Genomic DNA, 8,750 nt, shown 5'->3' with positions numbered 1-8,750 from the left:
GTCTGGGTGAGAACTGTGAAGGCAGAATGGTCTCTGTGATTCAGTCTTGTTTGGTTTTGGAGATTAATAATACAATGCTAATTACTGTTTGTAAATGTTAACAATTTGGAGATTACACTCATTAACTCACTGAAACCCCTATCTATGCGCAAAGCACTTGCTTCTAGGTTTTAGGCCCCTAGGAAATACAGATCTGAGAGACTTCTCCTGCCTTCGGTGAGTTTACAGTTTGGTTAGCTGCTAAAATGAGAAAGAGCTGCTGTTTTTACAGGGCCGTCACTTCTAAAACGCTGAATGAAACATAGGAAATGGAATTCAGATGGCGAGTGATTGTGGATGGGGAGAGAGGAAGTGCCGGAGGAGGCCTCCAGGTTGGCGAGTATGGGTTCATTTCCCTCTGTGATGCTTAATGGACTTGTTTTAGGCTTCTCCAGAGAAACAGAACCAATAGAAGAGCTATAGATATATAGATATACATATACATATAGAATACATATACATACTGTGAAAATTAATGAAGGGAACTTCACTGAAATGGAGTTGGGAGGCAGAACAGTGATCACACACACACCGCTTGAGGTCAATACAGATGCCAATAGTAAGAGACCTACTTTGTATCTCCAGCACGAAGTGACACTACTTTAATACGGCCAGTAGGAGGAAGAAAAATTTTCTCTGTGTCTGGCAACAGCTCAGCCAATTAGAGACTGTTACAACTCAGCCAATGAAAAGCCACTATACTTCCAACTCCCAGTTTCCTCCAATGGACTCTTTGCTTGTAAGAGCCCCTCCCAACTCTCCCTTCTCCTTTATAAAAAGTTTCCTCTCCTGTGTTTTACCAGACTTGCAGGTGGTTCGCCATAGTTGCGTACCGTGAGTGGCAATTCTTTGCTGCCCCAGTATAAACCCATTTTCCTGGGAAAATAATTGGCCGCTTTATTGTTTTTGGTTAACAGTAGACATACAGATAAAGAGATTTATGTGAGGAATTGGCACGTGTGATTACGAAGGCTGAGAAGTCCCATGAAATGCATCTGCAAGCTGGAGACCCAGGAAAATTGGTGGTGTAATTCCAGTCTGAGTCTGAGGGCCTGAGAGCCATAGGAACTGATGGTGCAAATCCCAGTCCAAGGTCAGGAGAAGGTCAGTGTCCCGTCTCAAGCAGGCAGGTAGCAAGCAAAAGGGGCAAATTTCTCCGTCCTCTGCCTTTTTCTATTCAAGGTTCTATCGACGCCCTTAATGGATTGGATGATGCCCACCCACACTGGGGAGGGGGATCTACTTTACTGAGACCACTGATTCAACTTCTAGTCTCATCCAGAAACACTCCCACAGATATACCCAGAAATAACGTTCAATCTGGGGACCCGATGGCCTAGTCAAGTTGACACATAAAATTAACCATCATGACTCTGAAGTCATATTTCAGCAGAATAGCATCCTTTCAAACGGAGCGCTGAACGTGCGAAGTCGTTTTTGGACTTCTTCGGAGGAGACATAAACAGCACTGTCATCTGTTCCTGCCTGTGCCTTCACTCTGAAGCCTCTTCCTAGTTCCCTGATCTGTTCTCAGGGAAGCTCTGCTTTTGCTCAGGCTGAATCTTATCATTGACTCAAACTCACCTGGGAGCCCCCATCCTATTCAGGCAACAGGGGATAGTTGTACGGGCAGGAAGCTGCTTCGCACTCATTACTTTCCATAGCTACTGCTGCCCCTAAACTTGTACGGGCTCTGTTCCATCCTTGCTGGGGGACCAAACGGGCTCATTTCACCTGTGAAATCCTTTGTAGCTAAAACGTTTTTGTTGTTTTTTTTTTTTTGCGGTACGCGGGCCTCTCACTTTTGTGGCCTCTCCCGTTGCGGAGCACAGGCTCCGGACGCGCAGGCTCAGCGGCCATGGCTCACGGGCCCAGCCGCTCTGTGGCATGTGGGATCTTCCCGGACCGGGGCACGAACCCGTGTCCCCTGCATCGGCAGGTGGACTCTCAACCACTGCGCCACCAGGGAAGCCCTGTAGTTAAAAACCTTTGCTCAAGAATGCTTTGATGAGATCTGTATCTAGTGGAGGTAATGTAGCAATAGTTTTTAAAACAGCAAAGCAAAACAAATAAATTAGATACCTGCTATGAAACTTGGGTAATTTGGTGATTCTTCTGGTTTTATAATTTGATTATTAGTAATCAATAATCTACATAGATACATCATACAATTCTAATAATTTTTACTAATTTAACTGAAATAGTGTATAACTATGTAAAAATATATTCCATATTTGCTTCTAAAATAATGATTTAGACCTATGAAGTGAGACTGCAGTAGTTTCATTTTCTGAAGAATTAGGGTGAAATGTCTTTTTTCTTCTTCTTTTATGAGAATGATCAGGATTGAAGATAAGAAAGTGCGAATTAGCCAGATTAGACTGTATTTTATCACTCCAAATTTTCACTTTTCTACTCAATTGTATTAGTGTTTTTCAAGGGAAAAAAAATCATGGGTTTTTTGAACACTTTGGCTGATGACTACCCTCAACCCTCTTTAAGTTTTCCGGGTCAGTGTAGTTCTAGTTCACTGGAGTATCTTTGATCTGCATCATGTCAGTTTGGCAATGGAGATTTCCTTCCGATTTTTAAACATTCCTATAAGCTCTTTGCTTTGAAATTCCCAGCTCCCTTTCCTGGAACTGAGAAGAGACTTTGAGCTCATCTGTACTTGCTGACAAGTACATTTTCATGTGGCTACCACACCATATATTCGAAGGACCAGCTGACTTGGTCTCTGTCTGTAGGACACCAATAAAACATTTCCAGCTACTTAAGCATCTTAATGCTGCAGACTCCCTCTGTCTGATCTTGACGTTTTCAGAGACTGCTTTTTTGATATTTTGATGTTTCAGGTATATTTTCTTGTGGGCAACTCAAGAGGCAGTGTATGCCTAGGAATTCCCACTTTGAAGCCTAAGGTTTTCACTCTTGGTTGATTATCATAAATTAGGGTTACCAGATCTAGGTAGCAGCAAACAATCAAACAGAAGCACCCAGTTAAATGTGAATTTCACATAAAGAATGAATAATTTCTTAGTATGCCCCCAATATTGACGGGATATACTTATAGTTTATTTTTAAAATCATTCATTCTTTATGTGAAATTCACATTTAACTGGGTGGCCTATATTTTATTTGGCAACCCTATCATTAACAGGAATTTCTGTTCCGGCAGCTTCCCTACCCTTTAATCTCCAGAACTTCACCCAGGGTTCAGAGGCCAGAGAGAAGGGGAGGGGATGGGGATGTAGGAGGGCTCTTGGCACTTTCTGGAGCTTTAAACACCATCTTAGGCCTAGAAAAGTGGTGCTGAGGTACCCGGAAAAGGAAGAGGTCCTCAGGAATGAGGTAGCCCCAGACGTGAGAAACCTCCTCGTAAGACTGCTTTACCCAGCCATTGAAATCAATACCAATTTAACCAGCTTCCAGCAGGGCTGCAGCAATATTTACCAGTGAGTATGTTCCCTGAATTGTTCACCTGGGCGCTATAGCCAGGCCATGTTGTACCTGGTGATGTCCTAACAGTATATCTGGTTAAGGTTGCCCATCATGCTGTGTAGTGAAACGTAATTCTGCCTGTAAGTTGTTGGTATGACAAGAGAAAAAAATACTTGAGGATTCACAGCCTCTCCCACTTCTCACCTTGGCAAGGAGAATCCTGTCTTCACCGGCACTGTGTCTCTGGTCCCAGGTTGCCTTGCACCAGGTTAATGGGAGAGGGAGGGAATTAAATGCAGCTGAGGACAGTTCCACCGATCTCAGAAAGTGACAAAAGGAGAAAGGAACAGGTTCAGAAGATGAGAGCGGTAATGCAGAAAAGGAAGAAGGCGGGGTGTGTGTGTGTGTGTGTGTGTGTGTGTGTGTGGAAGGGGGGATATGAGACAGAGGGGGAGAGGGGAGTTTGGAGGGGAAATGTAGAGAAAGAAGGGAGTCTGGAGGCACTGTTCCTGTGAAGATTTCAGAGAGGAGAAAGAAAGAGGATTTTCAAGAAGTTTTGCTGGGGTTGGTAAGATCTGTCCCCTTTTGGCATTTTCTGAGACACTGTGGTTAATATTTATATTTATCTAATGACCTTTTGCTGTCACAGTGATGTTTCCTTGGGATGTGAATTATCCTCGGGTACACCTACATACAACCTAGCTTATGCTATTCATACAAAGTGAAGAGGGGGAAAAGCGGGGCAGTAAGGATCCACCAAATTCTGATCAAACAAATGTTGGGCAGCAAAACTGTAAAACTAGTGCCTCGTTTGTTCCATCTTTATAAGATTCCCTGGGAGCACTAAAACAGTTATTCTCAACAGGAACATTAAAAAAATAAATTGACATAATCTTTTCATGTCTTCATGACACTGTGGATTTCCTCTTTACCTCCTTTCCTCCCTTTCCGCTCATATAGATAAATATATGTGTGACATGATGTGTGACCATGAGATAAACATATTTTTGTCATGCAAAGTAGAACTTACATTCCAAATTAATGGAATTTTTTCCCCGAAGTTGTCGACGTGGATGTTGAAATCTTTGCATTTATGCATCATTGCGTTGCATTTGAACATTGTCTTGTTCAAAAACACTGGGGTCTCTGTTTTGGAATTACCTTCAGAGTTTACGTCAAATTATTTTGATTGTTCTCAGTAATGGAAAATCTTCATCCTTAAAGACGCATTTGACTTTTGGAAGCAGCCAAAGACAATTTGGAACATACTGTGATGGGTAAAGTATGTAATCATAACAGGTAACACTTTTGGATAAAAACAAAGTAGCAACATTAATGACACTTTTTGTATAGCTCCTCAACTGAAAATAATTATAAAAATAAGTCATTCTAAATGATTTTTGAGCAATGGATTGAGTTAAATGAAAGTATAGTCCCCCACAAAACTATTTTAAAATAACCGTTTGTTTGGGACTGTGTTTATTCATTTGTTTATTGACCCATTCATTCAGAATTCGTTCAATAAACATGCCTCGTGGACCTACCTAATCTTAGACATTGGTTTTGAGAATACTAAGATAAAAAGACTTAGTTCTTGTTCTTAGAAACTTCTGATTCCATTGGAAAATTGATATATAAATGCACAATTAGAGTATACATATCTGAAACCTTTGATGGGTTTTGGAATTAAGAATATTTCACATTTTTGTGAAGATGGGATTCCAGTGACTACGGCTGCGGAACAATTACCCCAAAACTTAGTGCCCTAAAGCAACAAAAATGTTTATTTTTCTCATATATCTGCATTTTGGCAGGGCGTGGTGGCACCGCCTTGTCTTTGTTCCATTCGGCCAACAGTTGGGGCACCTGAATGCCAAGGGCAGGCAACATCCGAAGGCATAACTCACTCACACATCTGCCAGTCGATGCTGGCTGGTGGTTGAGACCTTAGCTGGGGCTGTGGGCAAGTGGTCTTACCATGTGGCTGGGCTGCCTCACGATATGGTGGCTGGGTTCCAAGGGAAGAATTCTGAGAGAGAGGAGAACTGGCAGAAGGCATATCATCTCTAATGACTCTGCCTTGGAAGTCAATGGGTGTCATTCACTGCTTTTACTCACCAAGTCCATATTAATATTACTCTCATTTTCAAGGGGAGAGGAAATAGAACTCACCTCTTGATGAGTAGTGAAAGTTCTAGAACTCGTGGGACGAGAAATATTGCGGTAGCCATTTTTGGAATGGGCCTCAGGTGCATATGCTACGTGTTACATAAGAACGCCAGTAGGGTCCGAGGCTTCACTCTAATGAAACTCATTAATATTTCTGCAACAAAATTAGTGAATATTCAAACAAAGCAGAATCAATTGAGGTTATAAATACAGATAGTTCAGTTTTTGCCATCCAATGAGTTACCAAAAGATATTTTCATTTTCATAGATTTTTCTGGATTTCAGACTTCCCAGTAAGTGACTTTTGATCTGTAATCTAATCGGTGCTGATGGAGGCTATAGGTATTCACGACACACTGGGAAGAAAAGATGCAGAAGGACTGTGGGGGAGGGTAGTGCTAAGAAATCTTCACAGAAGAGGTAGCTGTAAAAGGAGTTAGTTAGGAAGGACCTTCCAAACCAAAGAACCAGTGTATGCAAAGGAATGGAAGTCTGAGAGAACATGGCATGTGTGAAGAAAAGTAAAATTTTCAGAATAGCTGGAATATGTACATGAGAGCGTTAGGGGCCAAATCATGAAGAGTCTTGGATGCCATATTATAAAATTTGGACTTCATCTGGTAGAGACAGTGTGAGTCCGATTAAGGATTTTTTGTAACTTTTTATTTTATATTATAGCCGATTAACAATGTTGTGATAGTTTCAGGTGCACAGCAAAGCGACTCAGCCATCCACATACATGTATCCGCTCTCCCCCAGACTCCCCTCCCATCCAGGCTGCCACATGACATTGAGCAGAGTTCCCTGTGCTATACAGTAGGTCCTTGCTGGTTATCCCGATTAAGGATTTTTTTTGGGGGGTGGGGGGATTCCAGCTTTTTTATTTTTCCCCTTTTACACAAAACAAAGTAGAAGAAATAATACAGGATTAAAACCGCAAAAGTAGTTAATTGGTAGAGCACACATACACACAAAAATCCAGATAGGAAGACAAGTTTATTTACAATGAGGAAACACATGTAAATCATGGTAGTTTGTATACGAAACATTAAAAAAGAAAAGTCAAACGTATGCTACCTGGGTGCCACTGTTTACGGCAATATTGAAGGGGAGAAAACAGCACTTATTTAGGAACAGATATACCACCAGGTCCAGATTTTACAGCATCCGTGCAATAAATTCACAAAACTGTATTACAGCTAGTTAATCAGTTTAAGAATTGTTCCCAAATATGTCACATTTCCAGCCCTCAGAGGTTCATTCTTACAGATTTCAACCACTCCATCTACGGGGACAAAAAGCGGCCAGTGTTACCATAAAATGAGAATCTTGAGGCTTACCTTTAAAGGCTTATTCTGGTCTTGAAAAACTAGTAGGATTTTCTACTGAACTAAACACAGGATGAGTTTTGTTCTTTATTGGCTGGTCTTGGAGTGAAGGCCATAGACATGACTCTTAACTTATTATGTACTTTAGTTTCAGTTAGTTGAAAATCTGAAATTAAAAGTATGCTAAAAATCCTAAATACCATCTTGCGTAAGCCTGCTACTAAGAAGCCTTTAAGGATGTACTAAGTTCAAGTTTAAGCGCAAGGGAACAAGAGTTCTAAGCCTGTCAGGTTCCCCATTTGGGAGGAAGGATCAATGTTTCCAACAAATTGCTAAATTCTGCACAAGGGAGAAGCCAACACATACTAGGCCATGGAATTAGTTTCATTTTATTCCACGAGGATTCTTCTCCCACGGTATCAAGACAGAATGAGGAGTGAATCTTAATTGGTCTCGTGGTAAACTTGGTTTGTATATTCATGAAGCCAGACAGCTGTTTAAGCAGACTGTGGAGGCAGCTTCCTGTAGTCACAGACCCCTATCTTGAATCCAGCTAAAGCAAAGATCAACTTGAACAGTTATCCCAGGCCACTGTTAACTGTACTAAAGGATGAAGTTCACCACTGTATTATTTTAAAAATAAGAGTTCAGTTAACCCTGGGTGAGAAAAACCAAGACAGGTGGTAATGATGGATGAGTTGTCCATATAAGGCCAGCTGATGAGATCATACCCACGAAGACACCGGGCATACGGCCTTACTTGGCAAGTTGGAATTTCTACTAACTAAGGGCAGAATGAGGGACAGCAAAGAGCTGCTTCTGTAACGTTTTAGTATCCAGGCGGCATAACAGACACTGTCCCCAAGGCCAACGTATACGCCGTTAATCACACTGGATAAAGCAGATGCATTATTCATTTTTCTTTTCTTTTTGTTTGAGAAGCTTGTTTATCTCTCTTTTGGCCATTCCAATGTACTTCAAAATGATTCCATGTTGGTTTAGTCCAGGAAGCAAGAGTAAGAAAGTCACTATCAGGTGTGTGAGAAGGAGGTTGTGGACTTGCTGTCCCACCCAAGCAACCACAGCAAGAGAAATCATCATGGTCATGAAGTACATTTTAGGCTTTTCTTCCTTTAGCGTAAAGAGGTGTTTCCAGCAGCCCACAGCTCTGCGTCGTTTTTACTAGATTGCTGCAAATTTCGTGGAATCTCTGCTGTTGCTCAGTGGTCCATTTATTGGAGCCAAAAATTCTAGGCGCTAGAATGGGAACAAGGTAGTCAGCCAAGCACAGAAACATAACAAAACAGGAAACACCTGACGGAATGGATGGATCTAGATAGTAGATAGTCAGAAACTCCAAAGAAACCACACCCATTATGGCAGGTGGAAACCAGGCCTTTTCCCATCGGAGGACTTTATCTGCCATCAGCATCGCTTCTCCCCATCCTTGCAGCTGCTCTTCCAGACTTGCAGTCCCCGCGGCCGGCAGGTTGGTGCTGCAATTATCTCCTTCCTCCATCGTTCCCGAGGTGCCCCCTCAGCGAGAGCAAGACACCCCCCAAACTGGCTTTCCTCAGAGCCACTTGCGACAACCCTAGTGAGAGCAGGAATTTAAAAAATATTTATTTATTATTTATTTAGGCTGCACCAGGTCTTAGTCGTGGCATGCGGACTTCCTAGTTGCGGCATGCGGGCTCTTAGTTGTGGCATGCAGACTCTTAGTTGTGGCATGCATGCGGGATCTAGTTCCCTGACCAGTGATCGAACCCCCGC

General features: G+C 42.1%; 1 pseudogene; it reads right to left on the bottom strand.

Moving 5' to 3' along the window:
- Nucleotides 1-7,622: 7,622 nt before the first annotated feature.
- On the bottom strand, nt 7,623-8,499 carry LOC111177958 (ADP-ribosylation factor-like protein 6-interacting protein 1 pseudogene; annotated as a pseudogene).
- Nucleotides 8,500-8,750: the final 251 nt, after the last annotated feature.

Source organism: Delphinapterus leucas, chromosome 2 (genome assembly GCF_059928025.1).
Source record: "Delphinapterus leucas isolate spDelLeu-1000000601 "Yukka" chromosome 2, BTC_Dleu_Yukka2, whole genome shotgun sequence".
NCBI classification, from domain to species: Eukaryota; Metazoa; Chordata; class Mammalia; order Artiodactyla; family Monodontidae; genus Delphinapterus; species Delphinapterus leucas.
This window is presented reverse-complemented; position numbering and strand designations above follow the sequence as displayed.